Genomic DNA, 18,938 nt, shown 5'->3' with positions numbered 1-18,938 from the left:
CACAAAACCCCCTTGCGGCTCCAAATCATGAGTCAGGAAATTCCGTATCTGTCGGAAACTTCACAACGCGAAAGTTTGCAGAGAACAACCCGGCTGAGCGTTTCCACTGATAACGAAGAAACAAATTGCAGTTTTTGGAACAAATAATAAAGCAGGCTCTGAAGTGTGTCTGCCCACCGAGAGCCCTCCCGCCCTGCTCGGACGCGGTGCCTTTGTTTTAGGCCTCACACACACGCAGACCCACGGACGCGGGGAAGCTGGGCAGAACTCGCCCTTCAGACCTGAAAGAACTTGGCTGGAGAATTTTAAAAAAGAAATTAAACAGTAGTAAATACGGGAGGGACAAAAGACCTTTTCTGGTTGTGTAACGAACGTAATACTGATAGATTACTCCCCGGTTTCCATGGGGACCTTTTTGTTCTAACTTCAGATACTGATGATTAGGGTTAAATGAGGCACCTCGTATTTTTTCGCCGAACCGAATGAAGCGGCCGAAAGGGAAGTGAGGCGAAACTCTTCATTATTGATCTATTTTACTTTATTTTTTTTTTATTTTTATTTTTTTTAAAGATGATTACTTCTAATCCTCGAGGAACAGCGGCTGCTGGCAGGGCACAATTAGCACATTTTTAGCATTCCTCTGAGGGCCGCCCGCCAAGGCAGACTGACCGCGCACCCCGGCCCGGCCACCCCACCAGGGTGCCTGTCAGGGCCCAGGGTCCCGAACGCTGCCCCGGCTCCCGTGAGACCCCTCGGGGGGTTCAGGTGTCGTGAGACCCCTCGGGGTGCACCTCGGGGGGTTGCAGGCGTAGGGAGGCCATGGGGGGCCGCAGCGGGTAGCTGCCAGCAGCGGGGCCGGGCCCGCCGCCGCGTAGGCCAAACTAGGCCGGGCCAAGCCCACCACCACCTCATTTCGGGGCTTTTCACTCCAAGCGGTCACACGTTTCCACCCATGGATGCACACGGGGTCCCGAGTGACTGCGGCCACGCGTGGGGCTGCTGTTGCCGTGGTGGTTTGCGTCTCTACGAGAGAGAAGGCGCTGAGCGCCGGCCCGGACCCCCGCCGTGCCCGCGCCCCTGAGGCTGCGGGCGGGCTGCCTCCGGCCGCAGCACCCGAGCCCCCAGCGCCCCGCGGAAGCCCCCGCTCTTCTGCCCCCAGAGCTGAGCGTCCGGGCGGGGGCCACCCCGCTGCCCGTCCCCAGCCACGCACCGCCCGCCCCAGCCTTTCCCCGAGGTCTCCGGCCATCACCGTCCTCCCCGGGCGGGAGGAAGAGGAGGCCGGGGCGGCGGTGGCTGCCATTGGCCGGGGAGCTGCGGCTGCAGCTGCAGGACACAATTAATTATGCTAATGGCGTGGGGAGCGGATGTACTTTTTTCCCCCTTTATTTCTCTCTCTTTTTTTGGCTGGTCGGTGCGGGAAGGAGCCGCCCTGGGCCGGGATCACATGATATTGTCTTCGCGCCACTTTCGTAAAACCCTTTTTATTCCAGGGCTTTGCTCGGGCTCAAAGGTAACGTGTTTATCTTTCCATTTTCTTGTCCTTTCCTTCGCGCTTTTTTTTGTTTCTTCCCCCAAAAGCAGGCGCGAGCCCGAGGGTGCTCCCCGCGTTTGCACGCTTTTAATTATTTTATTTTAAGTTTTTTCCGTTTCTTTTTTTTTTTCTTTCTCTTTTTTTTTGTTTGTTTTTTTGTTTTGTTTTGTTTTGTTTTGTTTTCGCTTCCCCCTCCATGCCGCTCTCTCTCGTGGCTCCTGCGCCGCAATCTCTGCCGGGCGGCACGGATTGTCCGTGCCGGGGGACACCGGGGCAACCGGGCGGGCAGCCCTGACCCCGTCCCGCTGGGGTGGCGGTGGGTGTGTGCGGGGGTGGCAGCGCCTTGCGGGGGTGCGGGCGGTCGCCACCCACCTGTAGGAGTGTGCGGGGCTCGCCCTGCCCTCCCCCCCCCTCCCGGCTTGTCCCCGCGGCTCCCACGCTGCCCCCCACTCCCCCAGCCCGCGCCCCGCTGCACGCACACACACACCCCCCCGCACCCTCCCTTCCTGTGCCCGCGGCTCCCGCGGCGCCAACAATGGACGGGGCCGGGGTAGGAAGCCGAAACTTGGGGCTCCCCGGGCGGCCGCGCGGTGTTGGAGAAAGATAGGGGCACCCCGCGTCCTGCCCCCCCCTCCCCCCTTTCCCGCCCCCCGCACACCCCTCCCGCACCCGGCGTGGGGAGGAGAAGAGGGGAGGGTGGGGGGGTCGCCTCGCGCCGCCCCCGCGTGTCCAGCGCGTGGGGGGAGGGGGCGCGCGCGGTGAGCACATGGCGGCGGGGGGGGGTGAGGAGGAGGAGGAGGGAAGCGGAGCGCATGCGCGGGGCGCGGGGCGCGCTGGGGTTTGTAGTGCGGTGCGGGGCGGTGCGGGGCCGCCCGGGAGGCGGCGGCGGGGCGGGCGGGTGCGCGCGCGCTCTCTCTCACTCGCTGGCGCGCGGAGGGGGCGGGCGGGAGCTCGGACCACGCGCTCGGCGGAGCCGCCGTCGGGGGCGATGCGGTCCCTGCCCGCCGCGCGCAGGCAAGGCCGGGGGGAGGAGGAAGAGGAGGGAGGGGGGTGCGGGAGGTGCGGGGGGGTGGGGGGGACCGGGCCGGCGGTGCCGTGAGGTGGGGGGGGTGGGAGGAGAGGCGGGAGCGGCGGGGCGGGGGACAGCGGGGCTGCCCCGTCGGGCCGGGACAAAGGGTCGGTGCGGAGCCGCTTTCGGCGCCACTTAACGCCGGGCCCGCCGCTTCCCTTCTTTGGGGGCGCGGGGGGGGCCGGGCCGCTGCCGGTGGCGGAGCGGCGAGGCGGCCGGGGGGGCGGGCGGGCGGCTTGGCGCGTTTTTGGGGCTTTGAATGGAGGACTGCATTTCCCACCGTGCTTTGTTCCTGCGCTTTAATCGCCGCCGCCGCGGCGGCAGTGCGCGCCCCCCGGACGGGACGGGCAGCACGTGGCGGGGAGACCCCCACAACTCCCCCCCCCTCGCATCCCCCTCTCTCCGGGGGTCGAGCCCGGGGTGGGGGGCGTAGGGGGGTGGTGGGGGTGTCGGCGGCGTGCCTGGCCGGTGCGAGCCCGCCTTGGAAAAGCCGGTGTGAGCCCGTCCGCCGGTGCGCCCGGGGATGCTCCTGTTGCACCCCCGGGAAGGGGGCGGGGGGCTCCGTGCACGTGGCGAACGCGGTCGGGTAATCCCCCCCCCCCCGCACCCTCCTTCTCTGCCCCCAGCAGATGGTCAGTGCGGGGGGAAAACGGCGGGAGGGAGGAGGGGGAGGCGGATAATGCCCCGGCGGGAGTGGGGAGAAACCCCCGGGCAGACCCCCCGCACCATCCCGTTAGAAGCCCCCGAGGCGGCTCCACTTCTGTAGGAGCCCCCGGTGCGGCGGCCTCTGAGCATCTGCTCTCCTCCGGCATCCCCGCCAAAAGCCTTCCCACCTCCGCAGGTTTGTAACGCCGGGTCTTGACAGCGTGGCTCCGGAGGGAAATTTAAATTTCTTACAATAGGTTTCCACCCCCACCTCCCCCCCCTCTCCTACAAAGAGAGAGAGATCGTCCCTTTTGTGCTGCTCTGCAGCTAACGGCATCATCTGGAGTACAGATACTCCATTATCTGGTGCCGAGGGTGCGGGATCATGTGTCAGAACTTTTCTTACCCTGCTGGGGGAGTGGTGGTGGTGGGGGATGTTTGGTGGTTGGGTGATGCAAGATACTCGGTAAAGCTCCGGGAGAAAGGTCAAGTGAAACGACTCACATGCTGTAGGAAGGCACTGAACACAGGAAAGCAGGAAACTGGGATGTTTTGGTACCTATTGCAGTGCTTTTTAACTGCCATTAAAAACTGGAAGAAGCCGTTTTCACCTTAATTTAAGTGAAAATGAGCTGTAATCTCTTTCTTGTTGGCTATGCTCTTTGTTAAAACTGCCTTTTACAAACTCAACTCCCATTTCTGCCTCTGTTTCAACAATAAGAAAATTTCTGCTGGGTTAAGTAGCAAATCCATATTTGTTTTATGCAACATTAATACAAAGTCTTCTCTCTTGGCAGGTGCTGTTGTCTCCTGTGCTTCAGTCAAGAGGCTTCGGTGATGCTTCAGCTGTGCTGGAACAAGACCCTTTAAGTGGAAGAGTTTCTCTCTGGTGATGGGCCTTGAGTTGTGCAAAAGTGCTTACAGTGCAGGTAGAGTTTAGGATCTACTGCAGTATAAGCACTTCTGGCATTACTGTGGCAATTCAGTGACAGTCTCAGGGCAGAGGTGTAACTGGGGTTGGTGTGTTGCTGTGGTAGAGCTGCTTTACACATGGTTCTTGTGTTAAGGTGCATCTAGTGCAGTTAGTGAAGTAGCGTAGAATCTACTGCCCTAAATGCTCCTTCTGGCACAAGGTGCTGTCTGCTCATCCAAAAAAAAACTCCTCTCCTCTGGCTTTAGCTCAGAAATTACAGTTTTAGTTAAAGCATTTTTTTTTTTCATTGAAGCCATTGCTTGGAAAGTAATTTTGTCCTAGCAGTATCAAAGTGCTCATAGTGCAGGTAGCTTTGAATTGGACCTACTGTAATGTGGGCACTTACAGTACTGCTAGATAAAGTGCATCTTAGCTAGTGGCAGTTTCTGGAGAAGATGGTGCTGATTACAGTCAGTTTTGCAGGTTTGCATCCCAGCTTACTAAAATTGCTGTGCAAATCCATGCAAAACTGACTGTGGTGGTGGTGAAACTGGTGAATGATGGGTTTTTTGAAGCTTTTTCCCCCCCCTTCCCCCTTATTATTCTGTGGAAGATCTGAAGATGCCTTGCACTGGTTTCTCCATGGGTGGGGATTTGTTGCATTACTTGTAGCTGTATGTAGAGTATTGCACTTGTCCCGGCCTGTGGAGGAAAAGAGGACTTGTCTTCAGGCTGTGCTGCCCCAAATTTGCCAGTGTGTGTGGTAAACTTTGTTTTGCTGTTGTCGGGTGGATCACGATGCAATTTTGATTAGTTTAGTAGGAGAAAAATTGCACGGTATCCATCTGTAAACCGCAAGACCTTCATCGCTGACAAGGTGCCTTTTGTCAGTAAATCAAAAATCAGAATCTGTAGCAATGTGTGCAATGGTTTGCTGGGGACTCCCCAGCTTGAAGGAATGGCAAGAAAGAAAACTTATCCAGATACTGAGGTTTGTCTGCCATTCAAAAAGACAAAAAACCCAAATGCCTTGAACCGTTGCAGTGATCCAGCGAAGGACATCTTGGGCTTTTGCTTCTGCAGTGACGTGTAAATTATTGTGGTGGACTTGACAATAAAAAGATTTTACAATAAAACTTGTGTTTAGTAATGTATCTCACCAAAGTGTGGCTGTAAAATAACAGGAGGCCCTTTCTTGCTGGTTTGTGGGTTACAGCCTTGTCCTGCCTCTTCCAGCAACCTTCTCCCCCTGGATTTTGAAGAAGGTGGATCTGCTACAAACCTCTGCTGCTTCAAAGAGGCTCCTTGCTGGGAGGAGAGATGTGTGTCCCCCAAACCAGGGGAAAGATATCCTCAAGTGACAGTGCTTGATGCTCACCGTTAAGTAGTAGTTGAGCTCCCTTTTTTTTTTTTTTATTTCCTCTTTGCTGAACCTTGAAGTTGGGAGCGGAGCTGAAGTTTGTCACGAGCTGCTGTCCCCGGGAGTGGGGAGACCTTGGGTTTGTCCCAGCTTCAGAGGCTGGCAAAGTGGTGCAACTGCCCTGCTGTAGGAGCAGGGGCTGAACCCAAGGCTCTGCTGCACAGGTTGAATGTAGCAGCCTGAATTTTTGTGCTGGGGTGTTGGGATGCTCTGGGGTCTGGATGCTGATATGCAAAGGGGAGATCTGAACCCGAGCTTTGTGCTGTGGGTACACAAGTGATAATGGGCTTGGAGAGGGGTGTGCTGAGACTGCTGTGGGGTGTGAAATGTGCTTGGTTTTGGTGTTTTGCTAAGGGAAACCTCTGAATGTCCTGGGGAGAGGGTTGCTCGGATTTTAAGGCTTCAGATGGGTTGTTTTATCTGGTCTGCTCTCTTAAAACCATATGGTTACCTGCAGGTTATGTGGCAGAGCTGTTCTGAGACTTGCTCTGAGAGTGCAGTTTGTGGTTGCTGTAGTTTCCTCATCATAAATAAATGTGGTCCGTTGAAGGGGCAGCACCACCGAGTTTACAACACTCTTCCCCTAGCTAAAATATTTGGAGATACACAAGGATTGTTTTGCTGGTGTGGTTTATGGGGGTTACTGCAGCTGGGCTGATACCACTGTGGGTCTCTGATGCAATCCTGTCCGCAGGGTCCCGTGCCCAAACCTGATCCAGGGGCTGGTTGTGTACAGCAGGAACAAAATCCCCCAGGCAGAGCAGTCCTTGTGTTCAACCAGAACAAGTAACCACAACCAGAGAGCTGTGAGGGCTTCCCTACAGCTGGTGGCTCTGGATGATTTTGTGTCCTAGAATCTAACCTGAAGCTGAGTTGTAATATTCCTTGTGCTTTGAAAAGCTGTGATCTGGATTTTGAATCTCTGCACTAAAAAGTCAAAGATGTCCCTACGTGTAGAGCCCTACAGGCTGAACCACTTGTTGGCAGGGAGGAAATTGGGTTGGAGTATCTGCTGTTTGGGATTTACTGTGGGGCATCATCCCCAGGGTGAGTGGAAGGCATCAGTAGTAGTGCTGGGAAGGAAACCCACGTTTGCTTCCACGTTTACATGCTCCTGGGAGGTGCTCCCAAGCCCGGCTTTGTATTGTGACTGCTGTGAATGTACCCAGCTCTTGGATGAGGTCTAACTGGTGCTTTTTTTGTGTGTGTAGCTGGCATGTGCTGGAGGGCTTTGGTGTCAGTTGCAGGTGGCCTCAGCACCACCAGTGCTTGGTGCAAAGTGCTGGTGTCATCCCGGGATACCCTGCTAGTGGGGGTTTTGAGCACCATGGTAGGGTCAGAGCTTGAAATGGGCACCCCAAAACCATCCTGCCCAGGCTGAGCTATCAGCAGGTGACTGAGCTGCAGCAGCAAATGGGGGCTGTGTCTGAGCTCCCTGGGTGGTGGGGGTTGTTGTCTGATCCTATGGGTGGAAGCAATCTATGAACAGCATGGGTGTTTGCTGGTCAGTGAATATCTACACAGTCTGTTCCCAGGGACGAGCTTGTGGTTTGCAGTTTGGGTGATTTGGGTAGAATTTACTGACTTTGCTCAAAGTGCAGCAGTTTGGAAGCCAGCTGAATGTTCCTGCAGTTGTAACCTGGCTCAGGCATCAGGAGGCTGGAACCTCTTCTCTTGGGAGCAGGTTCTGCACACTGGTGTCCTGTGTGAGCTTCCTACATGTGCATTAAGTTGGTTTGATGTGGCTGCACATGATACACCAGAATAACACACTTCATTCTCTTTGACTTTTTACATCTACCTCTTGGTTTTAGTTTCTGTACTTGTGCAAAAAGCACGTTTGCTGCTGCAGCTGGGTTGGAAGTCCCCAGTTCCTTGGCTACTTCACTTTCCCATTGGAAGTTGTTGGCTGTAAGGTTACATTTCATTTGCTAAAGAATTTAAAAAAATGCAGGGAATAGCAGTGAACCAAAAGGGAAATTACCAATGCTGTTTTGATATATTTTGTATACATATATATATACACACACTTTATTTGCAGTAAAAGCTGTGGTTACTTTTGAAGAAAATAAATTAAAAACTAACAAAGTTAGGTCTGTATCAGCAGACTGTGGTTCTTCCACAGACGTGCCTGTGTGTGAGCAGCAGGGAAGGAGTGTTGCTTGACATTGCCACCTACCTGTGCAATTTTATTAGTACAGTAAACGTAGCAAAATCCAATTGCATTAACTCTGATCATCACATTGCCACAGCTCTGCTGAGGGGCTGTTCCCAAGGCAGGATTGTGGGAAACAGACCTGCTCAGAATTCTTTTTATATCCCAAAAGTGTCTTTTACCCAGTTACGCCAACTAAAACACGGGCTTGTCTTGTTTTAGGAGGTGATGACAAGCAGGTAAAATGGAATTAGAGCCTCCACTCAAGTGCGGGCAGGGCTGCAGTGCTGCCTTTAGTAGTTTCTACTGGGCAGTTTGTGTTGTGATGCTGATGCTCCAGCAGCTGGGAGCTTGGCGGCATATGGGGATTTAGCAGCTCTCTCAACTCCTGAGATGTGGATTTAGACCTGAGCAAGCATCCTTCTCTGGGGGCTTAAAACCTGACCCTGAGGTGCTCACGGAAATCGTTGCCCCTGGGAGCCACTGCTGCGAGAAACCGGGATGGAAAGCGGGTGTTGGGATGCAACTCCGCTCCGGCTTTTTCAGGCTGTAAAAAAAAAAAAAAATACGTGAGCGCCATCTAGACTGACGCCGCTGATCGCATTTCCCTCTTCACCTTGTGATGTATTCAGCGTCTGCTGAAGTCTTGGAAGCTGCAGGAGTCAGATGGGAAGGAGTTGTTGCTGCCGAGTTGTGCTGACTGTGATTGACGAGCTCTGCAAACAGGAGAGTGAGGGAAAGAGTTTGGAAAATGTGGGAAGGTGCCTTTGCTGCAGCTTGGCTGAATGTCACTCTGTCCCCTGGCAGGGCTTGGAGTGATGGCAAAAGACCTTGGGGACCCTTCAGTCTTGGGTCTCAGGGTTAGAAATTTTGTACCCGTGTTGGGCAGGATTTGCCTCCTTTCAGCTTCCTGCTGCGGGATCCTCTTCTGCTTTTTTTCTGCTCTTAAGAAGCTCTTGGTGACCAGAACCTGATCCATGTTGCTTGAGTCCCACTGGGGATGCAGAGGCTGTTGGTGTGACATTCAGGTACGTTGTCTTGCAGGGTTTTGGGTTCCTGCAAGCCCTGGGCAGGAGCCACTACTTCTGTCATGTTAAGGGATCTCATTTGAACCGTGAGCTGTAGCCATGGGGTGATGTTTGTGCTGGGGCTGGCTGGGAGAAACCTTGCTCCTGGCCCCACAGCATCACCCTCTGCATGTTGGGTCACTGTCCCTGCTGTCAAAATGCTCCCTCATACCCTGGCCTTGCATCAAGACTTTATTTCTCAGTGCTGATTGGCAAGATTAATTCATATTGCTGATTGAAAAACAAGAGTTGGGTGTGGAAGAGATGCCTTTCTTGGATCTGTTACTCTGGTTTGGCTTTTTCTGGATTCATGTTGATTTTATCCCGTCGTGATAAACTGAGGCTACCCAGAAACCCTTCTACACGATTTAAGTGTGTGATTGCCTCCCTGCACCCTCACAAAAAGTGTTATCAGAGCACTTCAAGAAAAACTCCTTAATACTCTGCTGTGCAGGGCACCCCTGGGCCCTGCCCGGGCACTTCCTGGGGCTGTCTGGGAATTACCAGTCCTGCAAGAGAAGTGGGTGCTGTGCAGGTGGGAATGGAAGTGGGCACAGAAGTGAGGAAGGAAAAAACGTGTGCTGAGGGACTGAGCAGTGAGAGATCGTCCCTGAAAGCCGCTCGCCCCTGGTTTCTCGTTCCCTGCCACAGCGCATTCGCGGGACAGATTTAGTCCGAAAACTTTCAGGCTCTTGGTTTTCCGTTGGCCACACGAGGGCAGGCTGCTGCTAAATAAAATAGAGAGAGAAATCCCCTCCAGCTCCCACAGGACCAGAGAATCTTTTTAATTGGGAAAGACCTTTAAGATTATCAAGTCCCACTCTTAACCCAGCACTGCCCAGTTCACCACTAAACCATGTCCCTAAGCACCTTATCTGAGTGGCTTTTAATTACCCCCAGGGATGGTGACTCCATCACCTCCCTGGGCAGCTTGTGACAGTGGGTGACAACCTTGCAGTGAAAGAATGTTTCCTAATTCCCAACCTAATCCTCTCCTGGCACAGCTTAAGGCTTTTTCCTCTCGTTCTACTGCTTGTCACTAGGGAGCAGAGATTGACCTCCCCTTGCTCTAACCTCCTTTCAGGTAGCTGAAGAGAGTGATAATGTCTCCTATCAGCTTCCTTTTCTCCAGGCCAAACACCCCCAGTTCCCTCAGCCTCTCTTCACAGGACTTGTTCTCCAGACCCTTCCCCAGCTTTGTACCTCTTCTCCAGCCCTCAATATCCTGAGCTGAGGGGCCCAGAACTGAACACAGTGCTCCAGGTGCAGTCTCAGCAGTGCCCAGTACAGGGGCAGGATCATTTCCCTACTCCTGCTGCCCACACCATTCCTGATACAAGCCAGGATGCTTGTGGCTTCCTTGGGCACCTGGACACCTGCTGGATCAGCTCTTGGGGTGTGCTGGGCACTGTGCTGGAAGAGGGCAAACGCACCTATAGCCTATGTGCAAAGTTCACCTGAACATTAGGTTGGACATTAGAAAGAATTTCTTTATGGAGAGGGTGATCAGACATTGGAATGGGCTGCCCAGGGAAGTAGTGGATTCTCCATCCCTGGAGATATTTAAAAAGAGCCTGGATGTGGCACTCAGTGCCATGGGCTGGGAACTGCAGCGGGAATGGATCAAGGGTTGGACTTGATGAGCTCTGAGGTCCCTTCCAACCCAGCCAATTCTATGATTCTGTTATAATTTCCCCTGCCCAAGGAAACTGCTCCAGAATTTCCTGTGACCATCTCCCTGCTTCATTACTACCCTGGGCAAACTCCATTTACTCTGATGGCATGAGCTCTGCATAATGAATATCTTATCATGGTGCTGCTCTGGCAGCTGCAGGTTAGTGGTGGTTGCTCTCTCTGGCATTCACACCCCTCCCCAGAGCAGGGATGCTCTTGTCAGTGTCACAGTGCTGTTGTCCAGCTCCACAGGGATTTACTGCTGCTCCCTCACCTGAATTCACAGTTTCTCCCCACTGGCTGCTGTATAATTCAACACATCTTCCAGTGGTTTTAAGAGGACAGACTTAACTGGAGTTTGATAGTTACAAATGCTGCAAAAAATTTGGTACTCTGGAAGATTTCTGCCTCGAGTTTATTCCTCTCAATTTTATATTTTTTTTTAATAGTGGAAATGTTGCTTGCAAGTGGCTGCAAATACACTGTGGGAATATACGTTTTTAAGGAGAAAGCAATATAGGTTTGGCAGTGTAGCAAATAATACTCACAATTTTAAGACTCGTGGGCTTAAACCCAAAGCAAGGAGGCTTGGGGTGTCCAAGGAGGATGCTGAAGGCTTTGTGGCTTTGTTCCCTGAGCAGGACCACTCCTGTACTCAGTGGGAGTGGGGCAGGGGCAGCACTATGAGTGCACAAAGAGTCCTCTGTAATGTTCCTCTCCAAAACACTCTTCAGTTGCACTAACAAAATGCTTTGCCATTTCAGACAGGGTTTGGGGAGAAACCAGATTTTGGGCAGCAGGAGCAGAATGGCACAAACTCACTCATAACACCTGCCCAGGCAGCATGAGCCAGCAGCCTGCAACTTATGGTAAAGGAAAATCCTCCTGCTCACAATCTAGTGTTAGAGTAGCAAGGGTCTGTTAACGTATCATTAGAAGTGACAGAACATCAAGAAATTAGGATAAACCCTCAGCCCTACAGCAGAGTGATGTGTTTGCTGATGGGGAAATGCCTACCAGATATTATTAGTCTTAAAATGTCAGAAATGTCATAGTGACTGAAATAAAAGACAAGTTCCTATCAGTTATCTTGAGAATGGTTCAGTCAGCAGATGTGGTGGGAAACCCCCTCAGTGTGGCTGGGTCCTGCTTGCCAAGGGCTGGAATAGATCTGTTGCCTTTTGCAGGTTTTTCAAAACTTCACTTGAAAATAAACCAACCAACAAAAAAACCCCAAACAAAACAACCCAGACAAACCCAGAATTGGCTTCTGAGGGAAGTGTCCATGGAGATATTGGTGTTTGGAGCCCTGGCTGTCCTTTGTTATGAGTGAGTTTGTGCCATTCTGCTCCTGCTGCCCAAAATCTGGTTTCTCCCCAGACCCTGTCTGTGCTCAGGGCTGTTCCTGCAGAGCTGCATTCACTGCTGGATTGAAAACAAAGTTGATTGTCCCAGTCAGCTTCTCCTAGATATGTTCCTGTTCACTTGCTCTCTCAAATAATTTATCATGTCCTCTTGTGTGAAGCACCTGAGAGGACACCTGGGCTCCATTTAAAGCTTTTATTAGTGCCTTGAATCTGGGTGAGCTGTTGCAGCTCTGTGGGAGAAACCTCTCCCTGGGCACAGCCATGCCATGGGCAGAGGATGGGGCAAACCAACAGCAACCACTCCTAACATCCCCCTGTTCTTCATCCTCATTTCACCTGAGCTCCTTGAGCCTGGGTCTCTGTGGTTGTGCCAGTGGGACAGCTAATGGGAGCTGAATAAATCCTAGGATTGAGGCTGCTGGGGATGGGGGTGATGGAGAGGGAGTGGCTGCTGAGGATGGGCTCTGGCTGCTGACAACTTTCTTCTCTCCTTCTGCATTTAAAAAGAAAAAAACCCCACAAAAAGGCTATTTTCCCATCCAGAGCAACATAAATAATTGCTGCTGAATTGCTGGGCTTTTAGCAGGACAGAAAGAGGTGGTTTCTGTGGTCACCTTGTTCTTGCCACTGTGTGTTGCTGAGTCAAAGTGCAGAACAGCAGCCAGGGAGGGAGTTGGCCAAGCAGAGTTCATGCCTCCTGCCAGCCCCTGTGGAGAACAGACAAGTTATTTATCTTTTAAAGTGATGCTTCTGCTCTGCTATTCTTCTCCTGTGGATTTATAGGAGTAATCAGCTGATGGGTCATGATAAAGTTTGAGGACTGAATTTGGAAAAAAAAACCCTCCTCTGTGAGTGTCATTATCCTGCTGCTAATGAAGGGGAAAGAAAGGTGATGTTCTGTGGGGTGTTGCCAGCTGTTGAGATAAAGGTTTGAATCCATCCCAGATCACCCCCCAGTGTGTCCCTCAGTGGTCTTGGTGCCCAGACTGGGACCTGTCAAGCAGTTCATTATCCTGTGGCCAGTTTGCCACCAATGACTGCTGGCAGACTGGAGCTGGGCTAGGAAATTCCTTACCCTTTTTGGCTGCTCATGACAGCAGAAGGTTAAAATAGTCCTTCAAAGGAAGGCTCCCACTGTCCCCCAGTCCTGGTCATTCCATCACCTAGAAAACATGGAGCACTAATTTGACACAGTGGATAGCTCACAGCTAATAAACTCATCTGCCAAATATGTAATCACGTACCAGTGGGCACAGAAATGAGTTAGCAGGATGAAAAAAAACCCCAGAATCTGTGGGTGTTAGCACCTGGCTTGCAGTCAGTGTTGTGCTGACCCCAGAGTTCATGCATTAACAGCAACACTACCCCTGGTTCTGGGTACTGGTCCTGTGGGCTGCTCTCCTGTAGCTTTGATGCCACTGTGTTAGGGTCTCTGACCTGACGCCAAGCTCAAATCCAAGGAAATCCAGAGCAAATCACTTGGAAGAGTTATGTGAGGTTGGTAGAAGCAGAGGAAAACTTTCCAGCACTCTGCAGGCAAATCTGACCCCCTGGCAAGATGCAGGATCTGAATGTCAGCAAGAAAATTCCCACCAACTTCAGCTCAGGTGAGGGGGGTAAAAGGCTCAACGTGCTGATTCCAAGCCCAGCTCCACCACCCCATTTCCAGCACTCGAGGACTAACCTCGATTTTGGCTTAGCCACATTAAATCAAATTGGGTTTTGGTCTGTAGGAGGTTCTGCTGCCACGGTGGCTGCAGGAGCTGAGATGCCATCAGATGCTGCTGGGGGCACTTGAACTGCTCTCTGGCATGGGTTGTCTCTGCTCACAGACACTTCCCCTTTCCCATGGGTTGTGGACTAACACGTTGGGTTTTCCCCCTCAGCTCCCAGCACAGTCAAGAACTTGGGTATGAAAACAAACCTGCATTGTTCTGTGCTACTAAGGGGACACTCCCTGGCTCCCTTTCTGTAGCTCCTTTTGCCTGGCATCCTAAGCTCAGCCCGATGCTAAACATTTGCATCTGTGCAGCCCACAATGTTTTACAGCAATTCAGTTCACCTTTAAAATATCTGCAATTAAATTTTAACACTCAGCACTTCTCTGCATCTGACCCTGTGAGCACGAAAGACTCCTCCAGAATGGCACAAAATGTCCAAGGAGAGACTGGCTGACCAAGGCAGTTTAATTTTTTTTTTTTTTTAATCTGTTGATGCATGACCACTGGAAGGGGAAAACCAGAGCAGTTTCTGTATTTATTGCTTTCCAAGGAGGCCAGCACTGCTAACATGCTGCCTCTCTGATGACTGGTTTTAGTGACCATTTTTTAACACTGCCCCATAATGGTTAAATACAGTAGCTTTCCTTCAGATCAAAAAATCTATGACACTGGTGTCCTTGAGTACTTTGGGATTTGGCCTGCGTTCAGCCCAGATTCATAAAACACAGCTCAAAAATGTGCTCAGTGCCAAGTTGTTGGTGCTTTGGCTTATTTTAGCCAAGATGGGTTGAAATGGTTTCACAGATTCTGTCACTGTCGTGATGCTTGGGTGAGATGCTGCCCAGGTTGGTGTCTCTCAGGGTTGTGGGGTCAAAGGGGAGCCCCTGGGGTCTCTCACACACAGCCCTGCAAATGGGGGGAGCCCATCCCTGCTTCTGGCAGGGTGGTGCAGAGGGGTTTGGGTGTCTTGCTCAGAACGAGTGGTTATTTGCCTTTTTTCCAGGCTGTGTTTGGCTGCCAGGTTTGCTGTTGGCTGCTTGGTGATGGTGAAGAGAAGCTGTGGATGGCAAAGCTCCTGCTGGGATCTCTTGCTTTCCAGCTTCTCTCTCATCTTTGGTGGGGTTTTACCAGGTCTCCACCTCAACCAAGCTGGTGAAAGGCCTGGACCATGTCTTACAAAAAGTAGGAAACTCTGAGTGTTTAGCCTGGAGAAAAGGAGGCTGATGGGAGACCTTATCACTCTCTTCAGGTACCTGAAAGGAGGTTGGAGCAAGGGGAGGTCAGATAGAATAGAACAAGAGGAAACAGCCTCAAGCTGTGCCAGGGGAGGTTCAGGTTGAGTATTAGGAAACATTTTCACTGCAAGGTTGTCACCCACTGTCAGAGGGTGCCCAGGGAGGTGATGGAGTCACCCCTGGAGGTTATTTAAAAGCCACATAGATGTGGTGCTTAGGGACATGGTTTAGTGGTGAACTGGGCAGTGCTGGGTTAAGAGTTGGACTTGATGATCTTAAAGGTCTTTTCCAACCCAAATGATTCTATGATTATATGGCATGTGGGGTTGTTTTCCTTCAAAGACATCTGGCCAAGATCAGAACAGGTTCAGGCTAGGACATCCAGTCTGCTTTGTAACCAGAGGAAGCAAAAGGTGGAATAAATATTTGTATAAATATTTGCAAAAGACCTTAGACCTATAATGGAACACTGGGGTAGCCTTGGTTTGTTCTGCTTTATCACATGGAAACTTTTGCAAGTTGTAAGGGATGTTCTGAGGTCTCCATGGCAGGTACAGACCCTTCCTCTGTAAAGGCTGAGAGATGCATTCATAGGGTGTAACATTGCAGCTGACACAGATATGGCAATCCCTGAGCTGGCAGGCTGCACCTAGGGATTGCCATCCTTGAAATCCAGCTGCCCAGAGCCAGGCCTAATCCTGTTGAGCTCCAGCCCAGACATTTGCTCTCTATAACTAAAGCCATCAGTCTCAGTACAGTTTTGTCCTGGTTCATCCTGGTGTGATGTTACACTACCACATGCTTAAAAGCTGCAAGTGTGTTAATTTCATCATTATTCTGTGTTTCCACAGCAGATGTTGACATTTCACTGTTGTTCCAGAATTAAATGTCAGGTTATCCCCGTTCAAAACTACCACTGAAATGTCCAGGGATTCCATCTGCCTGCCTGCTAAGCCAGCATTTCTACCCAGGTTTGTAAATGCTCTGTGGTGGGTTCATGTATGTCCTAGAGAGCTGCCCAGGATAAGCAGTTCCCTTTCCAAACATTTTGGGGTAGGTTTTCTCTGAACTTGATAATTATGCACACTGTGGGACCAGCTTGGATTTCTGCTGTTGATGCAACCTGGGAAACAGAAGCATTTGAGAAAAAAGGTGATGGGGGATGTGAACAACCCAAACAGGAGAGAGAGGTGATTGATTTGCAGCAAATCATAGTCCAAAATCCAGTGCAGAAACATTGGCACATTTTAATTTTGTACTTCTTCTTGCTGCTTGCATTATTTTCATCTCTAGCTATGTCTCTGAAACTACTTCTGGTGGCTCTCAGTGGCTATTGAAGCATTTTGCTTTCAGTTGAGGGGTCAGGTAAATATCTCCATGCATCACTGAGCCAATGCATGCCACGTGCTCAGCTGCAAATTATCTCATCAGATGCCTGCTCAGCTGGGGAATATTTTTCCAGAGCATCTTGCCCTGCTGCCTGGCTGAGGAGCAAAGGGTAAGTGAGTAATTTGGGGAAGAGATAGCAGGGAGGTGGGTGGAGGGGTTTTCTTCTCATCCACAGCCCCCAACCTGCTCTGACCACTCAGCCCCTGGCATCACTGTGCTGGTGACAGGGAAGCTGTGCTGGGTGGCTTCAGGTGGCCCCATTGATGGCAAAGCTGCTGTGCTTCAGGATTTAGGGGGAAGAAAGATGCAGGTGATGTTAATGTCATTGACTGCTTTAGCTGCCATTGGGTGTGCAGTCTGTGGTTAGGCAGCCTAAAAGGCAAAGTTTTTTTGCAGGATGATCTGCTTTTGGCATCCTCTGCCTCTCTGGGGAGAAGTCCTTCATGCAGAGGGGCAAGAAAAGAGTGGTTAGAGCCAATGGTTTGTAGGACATGAGCAGTGGAGGAAGGAGGGCTGAGTTTTGGAGCCTGGGGAACTGACAGAAGGGAGCAGACAGGCAAACCCTGGATCCTCCATCTCATAATGACACCTTCAGGCTGTATCTAGATGCCTCTGGACCACTATGGATGGATGAGAGACATGTCATGTGAGGCAATTTGAACCTGTGCTGTATAAAAGAGCAGAAGTCCACCCAGTGCTTCTGGTCTTGAAGATTATGAGTTAACATCTCCACCAAAAAGGCCCTGGATGATTACAAATACTTCCAGAAAAGAGAAAAACCTCCTTGGTTGTTTTCAGTCCAGCAGTGCCATGAAGTCACTTGCAGCTCAGCCTCTGGGCCCTGTGGCTGCCTTCAAGTGATAAAGCAGAAAATGTCCCTTTTTTGCGGGGGGTGGAAGCTTGTGGGGAGTGTGATGCTTTCTGACGTATGAGAAATTGTTGAGATTACCAGTCAGAAGCATAGCAAGGCCCTATTTCTGGAGATTCTGAAGAAGGAAGGGTAATAAGAAATAATTTGAGAAGGTTTTATTATTATTACATTACATCTAGTGGTAGGGTTGTCTCTTTAATGCTTTATATGTTTTTCCAACATATAAATTAGATAAGTAAGCTTATACTATGCAGTAAAAAGCTATTAGTTTTCTCAAAAGATTGTCAATTTTCTTTCCAAATTGCTAAATTACATTTTCAATTTTATGTGAATGCTCTTTCATTTGTGCAAAATCCTGCACTCAGATGGTTAGGCCAATCTCATCAGGCAAGACTATTAGGTGAACTAATTGGATCTGTCTTACTTGTACATTTCTATCAGGAATATCTAATAAATGTGGAAATCCATTTGGAAATGAAGACGGCACCTTCATGTTCTCAGGACCTTGGAGATTTCTGGTGTTTCAGTGCAGCCAGAAGGAATTAGCTACTTTCCTGTTGGCAGCTTTTTCAAAGCCCTTTCCCAGGGTATGAACCCAACTGTCTCCATAATTCTCAGAAGCTGCTAAATGAAGCAGTTTCTTTGGGGTATTTAATGGATGCTAATCCCAGGGAGATGTGGGGACATCTCTCACCGGGTCCATTTGGGCTGTCGTGGAGGAAGGTGTGAGGGTGACCTCAGAGCTGTAACTGCTGATTCTCTTGAGTGTACCTTAGGAATTTATCAGCAAAGCAGAGAAAACCCATTATGCTCGTGTTGCAAATGGAGAGGGGTGGGAGCAAGGCAACAAATGAAGTCCCAAGGTCAGCCAGGCTGAAGGTGTTTGAGCTGGAGCTGCTGGACTCTAAATCCCAACACTTCTCTGCTTGATGCCCTCCCTCCTGTAATGCAGCATGACTGATGCTTAACATACTTCCTCAAGACTATCAGTGCCTCCTGTGAGTTTTTTTCATTTCTAAGGCTCCTGCCTGGATTCACCAGGGCTCCCAGGCCTGCCTTTAATGGGATTTGGAGTTTGGAGTTAAGGCATTTTGTTGAGAGGGTCCCAGAAGGTCAGCTGCAGCTGGGCAATTTGCTGTGCATTAGTGCTGTGCTCCTGGTGGGGCCCAGGACCTCTCAGTGGCAGGATTTGTGTTTAGCAATGTGTCTGGTGAGTGAGAATTGGTCTGCATTCCCTCTGCACTCAGTAATGCTTCGTCTGGCAGAAAGGCTGCAGAACCTTTTTATGCATTTGCAAGATGCTTGCACTGGCAGAGTACATTGGTATTGGTTCAGTCCTTTGTGTCACACAGTGGTGAGGTGTTTTGCTCTTAAATTGAATGCACTTTCTTGTTAAATCAGGGTCTTGCTTTCCATGGGAAGCTAAACCAAAGCCACCCATGGAGTGAGTACTAAATGCTGGCTCCTGACAGCACTGGGACTGCTCAGAATAACACTCAGCAATTCTCATTTATCAGAGCACTTTCCAGCAGAGCCAAACCTGGCTCACTTGTCCCTAAGTTCTACTCTCTCTTGGCCAGGTCACAGATGGGGACAAATCCCTGGAAGGCCATGAGTTAGCACCTGAATTCTTCTTCCCCCACCCTACTTTAATTAGCAGGACATTTACTGCTGGCCTCAGAGAAGGGGCAAAGAGAGAAAGGGGGGCACAGGGAGGAAGAGTCACTTGGGTTTAAGTGTGTTTAAATTATTCAGTTTCTCCTAAAACAACCCATTGAATAATACATTGCAGTCACTTTTATTTCTAAATGCTTGCACTGAGACTTATGGTGAAACTGAAGTCCTAAAATGCCACTTGTGCTCGAGTTCCAGTCCTGGGCC

The sequence above is a fragment of the Heliangelus exortis genome, chromosome 14 (assembly GCF_036169615.1).
Source record: "Heliangelus exortis chromosome 14, bHelExo1.hap1, whole genome shotgun sequence".
In the NCBI taxonomy this organism is placed as follows: Eukaryota; Metazoa; Chordata; class Aves; order Apodiformes; family Trochilidae; genus Heliangelus; species Heliangelus exortis.
This window is presented reverse-complemented; position numbering follows the sequence as displayed.